The sequence below is a fragment of the Haliotis cracherodii genome, unplaced genomic scaffold, assembly GCF_022045235.1.
Source record: "Haliotis cracherodii isolate W230 unplaced genomic scaffold, xgHalCrac1.p SCAF_6, whole genome shotgun sequence".
Classification (NCBI taxonomy): Eukaryota; Metazoa; Mollusca; class Gastropoda; order Lepetellida; family Haliotidae; genus Haliotis; species Haliotis cracherodii.
In genome coordinates this window covers 44,931,341-44,948,994 of record NW_027266319.1, presented here as the reverse complement: position 1 = coordinate 44,948,994, position 17,654 = coordinate 44,931,341, and the positions used below count along the sequence as shown (strand labels likewise).

Below are 17,654 nucleotides of genomic sequence, written 5' to 3'. Positions count from 1 at the left end.
ATTAGTAGGATTAGCATAATCTTATTGCAGCTCCAGATGTGAATGGTCACATGATATTTTCTGCTATGTTTAAACTTAATAATCATGGTATCATGATAACAATTTGTATTGAAAACATTGAGCCAAATAAGTCTAGACAAATAAGTCTATTTTTGTCCAATATGACTATTGACATGACCACATACTGGTTGTCTATTTTTGTTTTACTTATTGAATCAAAGCATTGATATAAAAATCCTGACTCTTCATATAAGTAGATAAACAATTACATGTTTTAGCTGTGACAGCAGGATCATAGTCCTATGGTTCTAATTTTTGTAACCATAACTAAAAATGAAAGAAATAAACGCTTGATGATTTTCTTTAATCATGTTGTCCATGTTGTCATTTCAAGACGTTACAGAAAATATGTTATGATATGTTATGGCTTAATAGAATGGTTCAAGAAATTACAAGGAGAAGAAGATATCCTATGTCTAAGCGACATACTATCTGAATGGTCAGTCGCCGTGAATGCGGCGTTAAGTAATAATTCACCCACTGAATGGTAAGTATCTATGACTATCAAAGAAAGATATGATATGGTATTATGATATGGTTTTATGTTGTCCTCTTGTCATTCTCTCTATTGACCTCACATCCTTTTCTGACACTTTCATGGAATCAAAATAATTTTGAAAGGTAGTTTGACAGGTTAGCGATTTAATATCAACATAGTCAGGAATACAACGATCAATGCATGGTATTTTTGGAAGTTCTGGCATAGGTTCAGGAGCTTGAGTAACATATCCACATTTACTTTTTGTTTCATGACCAATTAACTTTTTATTAAATCTTGTGAGATTTATTGTTGTCTGTGGCATGTTGCTGTTAGGACACATTGATCTTTTGTCGATTGTTCCATTCTGTATTCTGACAGTACCTTGTGTAGTCCCAGTACCTTTTTGTTGACTCTTCCTGCCACTTGACATCAGGTTCAAGTCATCTGATTTCATTGGATCCAACTTCCTTTTTCTGGGAATTTTCCACTTGCACTCAACTGATGTGCATGAAAGCAAACCATCCTTTTTCTTCTGACTAATGTCTGCAAGGGCATGAAGCAGGGCTGATACATGATTACAAGCCTCCCCAGCACTGCAAAAACAAAATTAGTTATATTTATTAATATTATTTGGACTCTAGCTTTAATATTATGAAATAACAATCAAATGCATATAAAATGACACAGTCATGTTTCCTCTATTGCACCCTAAATAATTATTATTTTTAAGGAAATCAGCTAAAGATGTCACATATTAATAAGCAACAATATCAATAATCTGTTTATTTATTTAAATTAACAAAAGTGAATGAGAGGTCCCACAAAGGAAGAGATTTTAAAATGTATCAGTTACTTTGCTGGTATTTGGAATTAATAATTTACATATCTTTTGATCAAACTTAATATTTGGAACATATTTTCTTTGAAAAGGTTTTTAAACGTTTTGTTTGTAAAAAAACAGCAATCTAGATATAGATGACACGACTGTAGTTATATAAATGCAAAGTCTACATACCCAGCTGCACAAGTACAATTTGCTGAATGAACACGACCTGTTACTTTTGAGAGACTTGCCCAAACTTCGTGATCAGGGCTTTTCTTAGGATCCGCTGTTGGTAGTGATGGTATGACACGGCATCTGACAAACATATGGTCACAGTCGTGATGGATGTTGTGTAGAGCTACCCGTGAACATGTCTATCTTGGTAAAACACCACTGCCTTCATTTGTCGTTTAGCCATCATGGGTTTCTTGTCTGAAGTCCTATGGTTGCTAAGTACCATATAATTGTAGATTTCCTTCTCTGAGAATTCCGGCAATGATTCAACAGCATCGTTCCATCCAATCATTAATGTAGTGGGGTCTGGCATTCGATATCCGCTGGGTGTGACGAGCTTCCGTTGCATAGATATAACGCCTTTACTGGGTTGTACTAAGGTGGTTGCATCCAAACGAAGTGCCTTCGCCCCTCTTGCTCGCGCTAAAACTTGTGCTCTTACCCCAGTCACCATTTGATTTTGTTCCCGTAGGTATTCAAGCAATTCTTTAACTGTCATTTGATGGAATTCATCATCAACGTCAATATTGTTATTTGCCGCCATTTTGAAGGTTTACTCGGCGGAAGTGAACGTGAAAAGGGGACATCACTCTAATTTTCTTTGCAAAGGGAGATAACAACCCTTTTCGGAAAGTCGAATACTATTGTTACATGGATCTCTGGAGAACGGATAAAGAGCGGGAAAACTTACAGTACCAAGGTATTTGTAATCGGAACACATTGAGACTATGTGTAGATGCTTCTAGTGGTGATAGTACCGTTGTAAAAGATCAGGCCGTTGCCTACGTATTAGGTAACTGATTCTATATTCCCCTAGACTTTGAATTACTAGGTTCCCACATGCCTTTTTATCAAGCATCCCTAGGCGATAGGTTAGAATACGAACTCACTTTTAATGACAACGGCAGAGTAATCAGAGCTGCTGAAGATGCTAGCTATTCCATTGACAATATCTCGCTGGAGTATGATATGATAACAGATCCTGAATTAGCCAGACAAATTCGTAACCAGTATACAGGAAGTTTTGCCATTTTGTACGATCGCATGCTTCGACACCGAAAGATCACGAGGGACAAAAAAAATACCATGTGGAATATCAATCTAAACGTCCCCACGAGATCGTTGAAGGGTACTTTAATGTTGTTCGAGGACCACTCCAATGCATTTAAAAGAAATACCGAGAAGTTCTACAATCCCAAGATTACAAAAGTAGAATTGACTATCGAGGACGTTCCTAATCAACTATATAGCCAAGGAATGCTAGCGTATCACCAGTGGGATGAGATTAAAAAACTTCCTTCTATGAAACGAAGCCCAGAAGTTATCGCGGTCGTGAAAGATCTGTCTCTCGGGAGTGTATCGATGGGTGAATACCTCACCACGAAGTACGCTCTATGGCTCGACATGCGAACAACGGAGAATGACCAACTACACGGCAGTGGGAGGAGAATAGAAAATGCTAGCGAGGGTGTCACTATACAGATAACAAAGTTGCAGGAAACGGCTGGTAAATTAAACATATATTTGTACGTGATTGTGGATGCACAACTTAATATACAGAATGGAAGATTTGTGCAAGCAATCTATTAATAATCTTTTACCTAAAGAACGGCACTGCATTATCATATGCGGGCAAACGGGCTGTGGAAAAACAGCTTTTATTCTAGATATTTTACAAAGTCATTATCGGGACGTTTTCGATCATATTATTATTCTGTGCCCGACTATAAGCGTTAATAAAACATACTTATCGAGAGATTGGGTAATGAATAACGACGGGGTACACAGGGTCGATCCGGGTGATCATTTACAAGACTTTTTACGAGTATGTCACGAAAAATACAAAGGAGAATCAACCCTTTTCGTAATAGACGACTGCAGCGCGAGTAAAGAACTCACAAAAAAGAAAGATATGCTTTCTTATTTAGCATTCTCCGGACGGCATACTCAACATAGCGTTTGGGTACTTACTCAAAAATACAACTCTGTCCTGAAAGATCTCAGAGAGCAGACCAAATGGGTAGCACTGTTTCATTGCAAAGATCGAGATTCATTCGAGGAATGTTTACGCGAAAATGATGTTATTTATACCAAACTCGAACGAGATAAAGTCAGAAAACTGTTATCGGCAACGAAGCACTGTAAACTCGTATTAAAAACCAATCAACCATCTGCTTATGCAATTGCTTAGCTAAATGTAGGAAAATGTGGCAAAAATGTAGCAAAATGTAGCAAAAATATAGCAAATATACGATGAATTGAACATTAGCGGTTAATATGACATAATGTGGTTTGAAATCCTCATTCTTTCGCAACAGTTTATTATTACGGGATGTATTGGATATGCCATATTATATTATGTTAGACTAAAATGATAGGGTCGGCTATATTACAACTATACACAGTCGTAGCTAGTACGTTTCTCCCTATCCCGGCAGAACATCGCATGTATTTATGCGAATCTCTAGAGAAAGACCCATTCATCGAACATGCTATAAGCTCAGTGAGCTGTGAGTTTTATCATAGAAACGGAATGTTCTTAGCTCCACTCACCACAGCTTTAATAACGGTATTGTCAATTTAAACATTCGTGCCCACTTAATAATAATGGAGACTCAACAGATGACACCACAACAGATTGCGGAAATACAACAACAAGTGAACGAGGAACAACAGATAGTGAATGAGGAACCACAGATTGTGAATGCACCACAAAAACAACCCAGAGTTACTAGGAAAACCCCCCAAAAAATCTCCGCAGGCAGGATGGGAGGACTCGCTGGCAAAGCGAAACTAAACAATAATTCAAATATTGATCCGATTAAAACATGGGCACTAGTAGGAGTTGCTGGTATAGCGGCTGTATGGTTGTTTTATAAAACCGGAGAACAAGATGCCACAACAAGATGCCACAACAAGAAGTTCAATTAGAGGTTAGCCCCCATATAATGCTATAAGCAGCTAAAATGATTACTAAAGCCACACCTCCCAAGCTAGATTTTAATGGTTATGATATTAGTATGTCCGTTCTTCATATAGGATTGGCTATGGCAACAAAGGATATGCTCATCAAACAAGGGCTTATCCTGGAAGACATGATAAGGTACTTAAATATTTGAATATTTTATATTCATATAATATGGCATCAATTGTGATGATGGTCGGTGCAGCTATTGTTAATGCTCTAGCTTTTTCGGGCAGTAATTTTTTATTTTCTAGTATGAGAGATTCGGAGTTGACTGGCTGACTGCCTAATCAATAAACAGCCATGTCTCACTAGTGTAGATGCGATTTGCATTTAGACAAATGATATGATAGATGTATAAACCATGAATCTGTGCAGATTTACACTCATTGGTAAAAAAATTTAGTGTAACCGACGCTGTGTTGATATTTACTGTGGAATACACTCTTATTACATCAGGTGCGGAAATGTAAACTATACATGTTCTGTATGTGGGATAGGGGTCAAAGGTCGCTATTGCTTATGTAAGAAACACGGTGCTGATAGGGTCAGGAACCAGATTATTTATGCTAGGAAGAGAGATTACATCAATGAGAGGAATAGGTTGGGGAGAAAACGTATTTAGATATATGAAAAAACAACCAATTAGACAAATGAATCATTTTGCGTATACCATTAAATCACAATGGTTTTTGTCAGAGTTGAAGGCTAAGGCAAAGCAACGTGGTCTGCGTGGATATTCTCGAATGAGAAAAGCTGAATTGATCGATTTACTCGGTTTGGAATACAAAAAACCCCAGACTGTTAGAGAACTCAAAGCTCAAGCAAAAAACAGTGGGCTGAGAGGTTATTCTCGAATGAGAAGAGCTGAATTGATCGCTTTACTAGATAATGATAAAAAACAACATAACGATAAAGATAAAATACAACAAGAATTAATATTTGTACCCACATCCGCCGTCGTTGGTAAATATCTAAGAGGTTGGAAGATGGATATTTATTCCAACATGGATGTTAACAATATTAAGCCCATCATATCGAGTAAAATTAACTAGGAGTTAGATGATTTACATAGACGATTAAAATGTTATTGAGTAAAAGTAGTGCAGACGATAGCACCGAATATACCGAACCATATTTCCACAGCAATCAAGAAGTTATAACCGAATCCGATACTATAAACGCATCATTAGATACATCAATTCAGAGGATACAGGAAACTTTAGAACGTTGGACTAATAGAGGTTCGGGTTGGGGTGTGAATAAAATCGATAGTTTATATTTAGATATAGCAATTATATGCCCTTCAAAGGTGGATCTTATATAGATTTACCCCCGTATTATAAGAAGAAAAAAGCCATAATTAATGTAAAAAATAAATCCGATGATTGTTTAAGAATGATGATAAGATCTGCATTGTTCCTCGTAGACAAGCATCCGGATAGACCTTCTAGCTATCCCCAAAATGATGGACTCAACTTCGATGGTATAGACGAACCTACACCAATATCACAAATTGATAAGGTGGAAAAGCAAAAATAATTTAGCTATAAATGTTTTCGGACATTCTAAAGGAATTGTTGTACACAGGATAAGCTCCGCTCTGGTACATATTCCCAGAATCAATTCATTTCTGATCGAAAAAGATGGAAAATATCATTATACATGGATAAAGAGTTTAAACAGGCTATTATACGATCAAACTAAACATGCTAGAAAGAAATATTTCTGCGAAAGATGCCTACATGGGTACAGCAGACAAGATCTATTAGAAGCGCATAAAGAAGACTGTAGAGGTGTTGGACAGACCACTATCAGGATCACTATGCCTAAAGAGGGAAAAAATATATTAAAATTTGAACATTATTGTAATCAAATGCCAGTACCGTACGTAATTTACGCCGACTTCGAAGCGCTTATCAAACCCATAGAAAATACTGAACGCAATACTGATAGTAGTTTTTACGTACAAAACTCAAGAACATATTCCTTGTGGGTTTGGATATATAGTTGTAAGGTATGATGGGAAAACAAACACGCCTGTGATTTACAGAGGTCCCGATGTAGCAGGAAAGTTCCTAGAATATCTACAAAATAAAGAAAGAATAATCAGGGAAAAATTATCGTGTAAGAAACCCATGTGTTTGACGAGGGATGATTGGAGGGCCTATAAGAAGTCAACGAGTTGTCATGTTTGTAATAAACCCTTGAATAGGGATTCCGTAAGAGATCATTGCCACGTCACGGGTAATTATCGGGGAGCCGCGCATAACGAGTGTAACTTGAAACTAAAAATGAATTCTCAAACAATACCCATCCCCGTTGTGTTTCATAACCTTAGGGGATACGAATCATATCTCATCATGCAAGCTATCTCAAAGACAGACGGCGGTTTAACATGCATTCCTAACAATATGGAAAAATACATATCCTTCTCGTTGACTAAAACTATAACTTGTTTGATAGGCATTACTTAGAAGTTGACGGATGACAAGATAGACACAATTTTTATGGATAACAACTTCTTTACAGTATTAAAGAAGTTGTTATCCATAAAAATTGTGTCTATCTTGACTAAAACTATACATTATAGGGACAAGGATTGGAAAGCTAGAATAAAGCAAAGTAATGGGCTTAGATTCATAGACTCCGTACAGTTTCTGTTATCTTCCCTGGACAATTTAGCTAATGCGAACAATCCCGATGACTTTGCGATAACAAATCAATATACCGATAAGATAACTCGTCATTTGTTGCTGAGAAAAGGTGTATATCCTTACGAATATATGAATGATTGGTCTAGATTCGACGAAACTAAATTACCACCCCTTGAATCATTCTATAGTAACTTAACAGAAACTAAAATAACCGATGCCGATTATGAACACGCACTGACGGTCTGGGATAAATTAGGTTGTAAGAATTTAGGCGATTATCACGATCTCTACTTGAAAACCGATGTACTGTTACTCGCCGATATATTCGAGATATTTAGAAAGACATGTTTAAAACAATACGGCTTGGACCCAGCATGGTACTATTCCAGTCCCGGACTATCGTGGGATGCATTGTTGAAGAAGACCGGCGTAGAACTAAAACTACTTACAGATTACGATATGCGCTTGTTTATTGAGAAAGGATTAAGAGGTGGTATATCGATGGTAGCGAAAAGGTATTCTAAGGCTAATAATAAATTAGTGGAAGGATACGATCCGAGTTAACCCTACACGCACATATTATATCTCGACGCCAACAATTTGTACGGATGGGCTATGAGTCAACCTTTACCCACGGGTGGTTTTGAGTGGGTCGATGATATTGATATCCATAATATTGATGCGAATAAAGGGTACATACTAGAAGTTGACTTGGAATATCCAAATTCGTTACATAAAGACCATAACAGTTATCCGCTAGCTCCCGAAAGATTAATGGTTAATAAAGATTGGATGTCGGAATATCAACACTCCTTGATGGGTAATACAAGGTTAGCTAACGTAGAAAAACTCGTACCAAATTTGATGGATAAGACAAAATATATAGTTCACTACAGAAATCTCCAGTTATATCTATCGTTAGGTATGAAACTTAAGAAAATACACAGAGTTCTAAAGTTTGATCAAAGCCCTTGGATGGAGCCCAAAATAAGGTTGAACACAGATTTAAGAAAGATAGCTACCAGTGATTTAAAAAAGAATCTATATAAGCTCATGAATAACTCAGTATTTGGTAAAACTATGGAGAATCTAAGGAAGCGTGTTGATGTTAAATTAGTCAGATCTAATGAGGAAGAAAGACTCAGGAAACTTATAGCCAGTCTGGCTTTTAACAGAAGCAAGATATTCGATAACGACTTAGCCGCGTTGCATATGCAGAAGAGTAATATAAAATTCAACAGAACGGTGTACGTTGGTATGAGTATTCTCGACTTGTCAAAACACTTAATGTATGACTTTTATTACAACGAACTTAAGAAGAAATACGGTGATAGATGCGAGGTGTTATATACCGACACAGATTCTTTGTTGATGGAAATACAAACCGAGGATATGTATAAAGATATGGCAGAAAAAATAGATATGTACGACACAAGCGATTACCCAAAAGATAATCCACTGCACAGCGTAGTAAATAAAAAGGTATTAGGTAAGATGAATGATGAATGTGCTGGGACCCCTATAGCGGAGTATGTCGGATTAAGACCTAAAATGTATCCTATAAGGAAGTCCGATAATGGAGAGATAGGAAAAGCCAAGGGTGTTAAGAAGTATGTGGTAAAAATGCATATCAAACACGAACAGTATAAAGAAGCATTATTCAATGGTAGAACGTTCAAACACGAGATGAACTCTTTAAGGAGTTACAATCATAGGATATATGGATTAAGAATGAACAAGACATCATTATCCCCCCTAGATACAAAGAGATGGATTGATAAGGATGGTGTAACTACCTATGCTTATGGTTATTTAGGGCGGTAATACCGTACCGTTGGGAACTATGAACAACTCTTCTTGTACAAATGCCCTGCCCGGTCCATCTTTAAGATAATAAAGAATTGGCTCTCCTTCTTTCATAACCAATCGACTAATGTTATATGTCTTAAGGGACCATATCGGGTCGGTTGCGCGAAGTAGGCCTCCTTCGAGTTCACCGGCCTGGTATAAATATCTTACGCTTACTCTATCCGGAAGTTTTCATTCTTTGCCTCTCCTCGGTGCTGAAGATTCGGAAGTCACGGATTTCATTTTAATAGCATCGGATGGTTTCTTCCCTATTAATCTCGTTACTTCATTATTCAGGGCTGATACAACAGATGATAATCGTGTCACCCATTCGGTTGATCTCAATCGCTCGGATTTCATTTCGATCCCATACTGATAGCCAAACAAACGTTCCGCTAATGTCCTCTTAAATCTTTCGACGATAACTTGACTACGGTGGGCCTCTCTTTCACCACGCCTGATTTCGACATTGTGCTTTGTTAACAGTTTAGTTATTGATCCCATAAACATGCGACCAAGATCTACTTGAAATAGCTTAGGCCATTTTAGTGGTCCGTGTTTATATATGCGACTCAGTGCATTAGCTACTTCTGTTGAATCTTTCGAGGTTAATGGTTCAGCCTCTTTGTATCGACTAGCCACATCCACTACTGTTAAAGCGTATTGATACGTTTTGCGTCTTACCTTATCGTGGGGAAGAGACAAGAGGTCAGCCTGATGAACTTCATTAGTTGTAAAAATATCAAACTTCTTCCTCGGTATATAACGCGGTGCCGGTAAATATATTTGCCACATCGCTTGTTTCTTTAACCAATCCTTGGCTACATCTTTAGATACCTTAGCCGCGGTGGCTAATTTTTTTATTGCTCCTACACCATAGTAAATTTTATTCATTATTAATTAATATTGATGTTTCTTTTAATACAACTTATGACTATCGTTGAATCGCATAATCATTGGCATAAAAAATGCCACCTGTAGTAGCAGTATTGGTATATAAATCCGGCTCCAGTGGAAGTGAGCCAGAACCCCTATTACCTATGAAAATTTATATCATTGGCTCCAGGTGGTGGTGAGCTAGAGTCAATTTAGCTGAATCTTATGACTATCGTTGAATCGCATAATCATTTTGGCATAAAAACTTCCCCCTGTAGTGGTGGTATAGGTATATAAATCCGGCTCCAGTGGAAGTGGTCCAGAACCATCATTACCTATACTACTCTACGAATTTCAGGTTTGTGCTTTGTAGTACATGTCGTAATCGGTTCTTGTTCACTTTGTGCAATTCTTGGCTCAGAATTTGATTCTCTTTCACCCGAAACAGCCCCAAAAGTCTCGAATCATCTACGAAAATATTAAGTATTTTCTTCGAAAAGATAAAGCAATGATTTGTCTAAATGAATAATTACGTATGATATATTACACCTAATAACATGATGCATGAAATATAATAATGTGACAAGGAATGATACATTCAAGTCAATAACACTGACCTGAAAAAGAATGCAAAAATAATTGGATAAATATGATTAAATAACTGCTTGAGACGCCCAACGCTAACACTGTATTCGTGCGTACGTGATTCCCGTGCAACCTTTCGAGTTGAGTTGATTGGTTCAATTGTGTCTGTGACGCAGGGGTAGCAATATGCAGATGGCTGTTGCAAGGAATGCTCGTTCCACCCGTGACGAACAGGTCTGGTTGTTAATGAAATATAGTGATAGCTAATAGACAGATTATTTATTCATGCACCGATTGTCTTTAAATGTAATATCCAGTTATGTATGACTGTTTAATAATCTCATACCAACTTTGACAGGAGTAGGTCCAATAGTTTTTCAGATATTGTAGTAAACGTCGGTATGTTAAATTAACTTCCAGACTATACCTGCCTATGAATTTTAATTCCGTTTGGGACCATTTTTAGTTTTTCCAAAAAGACAGCTATCTGTTAGCCATTTTGGCTGTATTTTGGCCACCATTTTGGAGAGAAATAAGAAGTTGTTAGATCGGTCTCAGACCTTGGCCAAGGAAGTTACATGTGGATTAACGAGGTCTGAGCGGGTCATTTTTATCCCGCCAGCATATAATGCAGGGGGATATAGCGATCAGCCAGTCTGTCCGTAATCATTTCCTTTTCCGGGGTAGAACTCGAGTATAATTCAGTGTATTTGATCGAAACTTGCCATATCTATCAGTCACATAATGAAGTTGTCCATTTTTTCCGTTTCCATGGTAACAAATTGGACTTAGTTTCTATAAGGGTGGTGTTCGTTTCCGGAGCGTAACTCAAAAACCGTTAAATACTTTCTTACAAAACTTTGCATGTCTACCAGGCACATACTGAACTGGTGCCTTTTGCTATTTATGAATATTTTTTAAATTTATTTTTTACGTTTCCATGGCAACCTGTTGGACTAAGGTTCTATAGGGTAGAGTTCGTTATTTTGACATGGGCTAAGAGAAATGTTGGGTCAGTTACCTGGTTTGGGACCATAACGTGTTAAAATGGGTGGGGGATATAGATGACTTCGTTGACTATACGCTTGTTTCTTGTAATTTGTCATTTGTTTGCATAAAAAAAACCCACAGAAACACACGTTTTACTTTCCATTTCATATGGATGCGACCATGGTGGATCTTTTGTTGTTTCTTAAAGAACATTCAACTCTTCACTCATTACATACAGAATTGCACATTAACTTGTGGTTACTTTACAGACAGCTGCCGGGGGGATATGTCATCTTTCTAATGACTCTTGTTTGCTTTCGCGCAACTCTTATCGGCCATGTTCGGAGTCCCAAAACACCCCCTTAGAAATGTCTCCCAAATTCTTTTTTCCTTCACCTCTTTGCAAAGTAAACCTGCCAATTAATTTTAATTCCGTTTGGGACCATTTTTAGTTTTTCAAAAAGACAGCTATCTGTTAGCCGTTTTGGCCACCATTTTGGAGTGAAATAAGAAGTTAGATCAATCTCAGACCTTGGCCATGGAAGTTTCTTGTCGATTAACGAGGTCTGAGACGATCCTTTTTTGCTTTCTCTCAACTCTCATTGGCCATGTTCGGAGCCCAAAAACATCCCCTGAGAAATTTCCCACAATTTGTTTTTTGCTTTCAACCTCTTCGCAATGCCAAAGACTACCTGCCTATCATTTTTAATTCCGTTTGGGACCATTTTTAGTTTTTCCAAAAAGACAGCTATCTGTTATCTGTATCTGTTTTGGCTGTATTTTGGCCACCATTTTAGAGCGAACTAAGTTGTTGGATCGGTCTCAGACCTTGGCCATAGAAGTTACTTGTCGATTAACAGGTCTGAGCCGGTCATTTTTTGCTTTCATGCAACTCGTATCGGCCATGTTCGGAGCCCCAAAACATATCCTTAGAAATTTCGCACAATTTGCTTTTGGCTGTTTGCCGGTTTTGACTGTATTTTGGCGACCATTTTTGGAGTGAAATAAGAAGTTGTTGGATCGGTCTCAGACCTTGGCCATTGAAGTTTCTTGTCGATTAACGAGGTTTGAGAGATCACTTTTTGCTTTCGCGCAACTCTTATCGGCCATGTTCGGAGCCCCAAAACACCCCCTTAGAAATGTCTCATCAATTCTTTTATACTTCCAACCTCTCCGCAGTGGCAAACTCTACCTGGAAAATCTACTACAGAGTGAAATGGAAGGATCCAGAAAGAGGAAACATATGGGAGTATGGCAGCAGCATTCCAGACTCCATTCGAAGAGAATTTATCCCAAAGGAAGTATGTCATCAGGAAAATGACGAAAACGTCCACTGGAGCATCATAATTTTTTCGACCAAAAGGAATCAGCACAAGACAATGCATCAGTCAATGTTCTGTCAGAAAATGTCGAGCAAGAAAATATCAAACCATGCATAGAGTTAGATGTCAATCCATATCCGTTTATTCCAAAACACCAACGATCAAAGAGAGTCATGGGCATTGAAATTATTCAAGGAGACTGCTGTGTCAAAGTCTCTGGTAGCAACAACAAAGATAACCATGATTACCACACACACTATTTTGAATGTGTTCCTCCCCACCTCATACAGCTACCTTGATGACAGCTGGAAGGATATCTCTGAGTGGTTCTATGGAGAAGAAGCTCAAGATTATCCTCTGTATAATCCAACTCAACTACCAATCTATAAATCCAAAAGGGTTTTTGTCACATAAAGACTGGGGAGACATCAACACATTTTACTACCGTGCTACAACCACATACCATAGACCCAATCGACCATACCAGGATCAACTCCCTACATATACTGAACCAAATTAAAAACTTCACAATCCTAAAATTTTAACATTTTGACTAGTTATCATTGTGGGCACTTATTGTGTATTTAAACAGTATTGTCTTCAGATAACACCCGTTTTTGTGCAGGTGAATCGATCATAATCATGTGCACAGCTCTATAGTGGCAAAAGTGGTTTTTCACGTGCAGCTGGTCACGTGGCCATAATACCGCACGTGTTTTCAGCCATACTTGTTAGCAGTCATAAACAAAAAATGAAAAACACAAGAAAACAAAAGTCTTTACGGCCATTTGTCATACCACGCCTTTCAAATGTGCAACGTGAACGTGCCATCGGCATGTTGCAGACGGGAACGTCCGTAGCTGAAGTCGCAAGGACGATGGGTTGTACATAGTCGACGGACTGTTTATGATTTACAGACGCGTCTACAGCAAACGTGTACCACCGCTGATCGCCCTCGGCCAGGTCGACCACGTGTGACGTCACATGCAGAGGAACGACAGATTGTCTTACGTCACCTCCGTAACCGATGTTTGACGGCTACATCAACCAGAAATGAACTGTTCAGGGGTAGACCGAGTGCGCAAACTGTTCGAAATCGTCTGAGAACTGCTCACCTTCAAGCACGACGGCCATACTGCTGGCCGATTCTGACTCAATTACACAGACGTCAACGTGGGCACAGCGACACTTACGATGGACTCAGTGATGAATCCCGATGTAATCTTCGATTTGCTGATGGTAGGGTGAGGGTGTGGAGGCACAGTCATGAACGTTACGCCCACTGTTGTGTACAGGAAGTTGACAGATTTCGAGGCGGAAGTGTCATGGTGTGGGGTGCTTTCTGTGGCAATGCACGTTCCAGGCTTCTTGTCATCCCTGGCAACCTCAACGCTGCTGCTTACCGCGACCAGGTACTGGCACCAGAACTTCTGCCTTTTATGGCAGCACATGGACCCGGTTTAATCTTCCAACACGACAATGCCAGACCCCACACAGCAATTTTGACAAGAAATTTCCTTGAGGATGCGGGAGTCAACGTAATTAACTGGCCGTCAAGGTCTCCCGACCTTAATCCCATCGAACACGTCTGGGATGCTCTTGGCAGAAGTCTGCGCACTCTCCAGGACCAACCACAGAATTTACAAGATCTTGGCACCATTTTGCAGCAACAATGGCGTCGTCTTCCCAATCATGTGTTCACAAGAATCACAAGGTCCATGCGGAGGCGTTGTGTGCCAGTTGTCAACGCACATGGTGGCCATACACGCTACTGAACTTGTGTGCCATCAGATTCTCGTGCTTGGGACTTATGATTTAAACTGTTGATGTTATTACCGAATACCGTAGGTGCTTGGAACAAATTATGGTTACCACCTTAAATTAAAATCCTTCTTTGGACATTACTGATTAAAAATTACCTTCTCTGATACATTTGTCAGTTGTATATCATATATGGGATTACTTTTAAAAATGTGAAGTTTTTAATTTGACTCAGTATTTGTCAATAGAAGCGAAATGAACATATACTTGACCAAAATACAACATCTGAATATACGGTGCAAATCACTAAACGGATATTAGCTGTATCCTGTTATGTTTAATTGTGTCTAATCTTTTCACTCTGGGTTGCCTAATTTCACCAGTTGTAAACAAATGGCATCGGCCTGATCATCTGGGTTATTTGTGTCACAACAAATTTTGAGCATTGACCTGATCAACCAATCTCAAAAGCGAAGTAAAACGAACCATACTGAAGCGAACCGTACTGGATCGGAACGTACTGAACCGAAGTGAGACAAACCGAGTTGAAATGAACGAAGCCAAATTGAAATGAACCACACCATACTAAAACAAACCAAAAAGTAACAAAAGCCACTAACAAATAATTCTAAAAAGGATATACATATGTTCTAACACTATAGTTTTGTGTACCTAATTAGTGTAATAATCAATGCACTTGTTATATGCACCGCAAAAGAAACGTCACCCCAAGTAACATTGCATGAAAAGTTGTCATCTAAATATCTGGGTATTTTTTATCAAAGTTTCTAAAATTTCACATAACCTTGTCCGGACAAATGAAATTTGATGATAAAAAAACAAAGCAGATGACAATAAAACCGATCGCCCAAACGCATCACGGCAACGGCCATGGCAACCCGATGAGTTCCGTGAAAATTGAAATGCGTTCCCCCATTTCTTGCCCTATAAAAATCCACCCAGACCTGATAACATTCATTCGTTTTTGAATTGCTACCACATGCCAAGATTGACAAGAAATCAGTGACACCAAGCCCTTGGACGATTGCAAGCTGGACAAACCGCCCGTCAAATGCCAATGCATTTCAAGTCAACGAGACGCCGTGGGGAACGTTATTCGGATGCTTGTGTTATTGAGCGAGACTCGTGGGGTGGTCCGAGCATCATGGTGTGGTGTGGAATTGGTCTTGCACAGAGGGCCGCCCCTGTGGTCTTCAGAACATCGGTCCTTGGAGAGGCAATTGTGTCACAGCAGCTCGGTACATTGTTCAAGTCTTGAGACCACACGCCATACCTCACGTCGCCGCAACCACGAGTTTCAGCATGATAACGCCCATGCCCACACTGCAAGAGCAACAAAAGACTTCCTCCAGCAGAATGGCATCAGAACTATGCAGTGGCCTGCCCTCAGTCCCGATTTAAATCCCCTGTTGGGCGAGATTCAAAGAGTGCTGAATGACGTCCGACCAAGGCCGACAACTGGAGCTGAACTGCGTCAGGTGTTCCTCAGAGTGAGGTTTTATATCCACTTTACAAAACTTAAAATAAATTACACTTATATCCCACCAATGAGCTGCATAACATCTTCAAAATATATATACTCAACAACAAAAGTTCCTGTGATACCAATATTTTAGTGTATTTTTCAAACAAGTAAAGTTTGGTTTTCAATAGTGTAGTACATGTATGGAATCAAGTCACAAAAACGCAACTGCTACAGAAAAGCATACATTCCATGCAAAAGTTGACTTTTATGCAAGCCCCATGCATTTCCCTACCCAAGAATGGGTATAAAGACATGTGCGTTAACGGAATTCCATATGCATATTTTAGCATCATGCTGACAACAACCACTCAGAAAAACAATAAAATTACGCAATTATTCAACATTACGAAATGCCACTCCTGTCCAAAAATGAGCCTTCTGCGAGCCATTGGTATGCTTGAAGCAGGATCGAGTCAACGTGATGTTGCAAGAAATTTAACGTCCACAGAAACACCATTTGGTGTTTACGGCAACGTTGGCAACAGACGAATGCAGTCAGAGATCTAAGTGATCAGTTGAGAAACGAACGAGGGTTATAATGATATCCCGAAAAATATACATATTTTAGAATATTTGATTGTTACAGAGACACGTGACATCGAATAAGTTTCTTTGTACAGCTGCAGATGTGTGGAATATTTTTCCTTTGTGTGGATATTCACGGATACATTCCTCGAACAAGGAAGCTGCCTAAAATTATACACATATTGATAAATTTGGTTTGTTGTAATTATGATATTTGCATTTTGATTTCCTTCATTTTCTGTAGCATTGGACAGATTCATTCTTGTTCCTCTATGTCCTGGTTTGGAAATTCTTAGATGCGCGATAGGCGTTGTTTTCACAAGTCTTTTCCTTTGTAAGCGTGTATATATTACAGTCAATTTGTAAAATTTGATTCTCTCAGGCAATTTATAAAATGTGTAAATATTTCAGTCATTTAGACTGAAGAATCTGTCCCTTTCTTTAACAGATTGACTAAAATTGATTAAGACGATCAAAAGGGCCTAAAAACATTATAATAGATTATTATGTAGGATTAGAAGCCAAACAATATAGAAATGTACTTTTCATCGTAACATTTTCAGTCTCTTGGTGATGATATTAAACATAAAAATGTTTGGAATTCGTTGTCATAATACAGATGGGCATATTTTTCAGTCAATTTGTAAAATAACTTATTATTTCCAAAACTGTATTTCATTTTGTTGATCAATGTGACCATACACCCTTATACTATCAATAAAAGTGACCAATGCGCTTACGAATTGTGCATTGTTCAAGTCTTGAGACCACACGCCATACCTCACGTCGCCGCAACCACGAGTTTCAGCATGATAACGCCCGTGCCCACACTGCAAGAGCAACAAAAGACTTCCTCCAGCAGAATGGCATCAGAACTATGCAGTGGCCTGCCCTCAGTCCCGATTTAAATCCCCTGTTGGGCGAGATTCAAAGAGTGCTGAATGACGTCCGACCAAGGCCGACAACTGGAGCTGAACTGCG

The 17,654-nt window shown here is 38.7% G+C and overlaps 1 pseudogene; it reads right to left on the bottom strand.

Moving 5' to 3' along the window:
- Window positions 1-587: 587 nt before the first annotated feature.
- On the bottom strand, window positions 588-2,142 carry LOC139446448 (uncharacterized; annotated as a pseudogene).
- Between the last annotated feature and the right edge of the window lie 15,512 nt (window positions 2,143-17,654).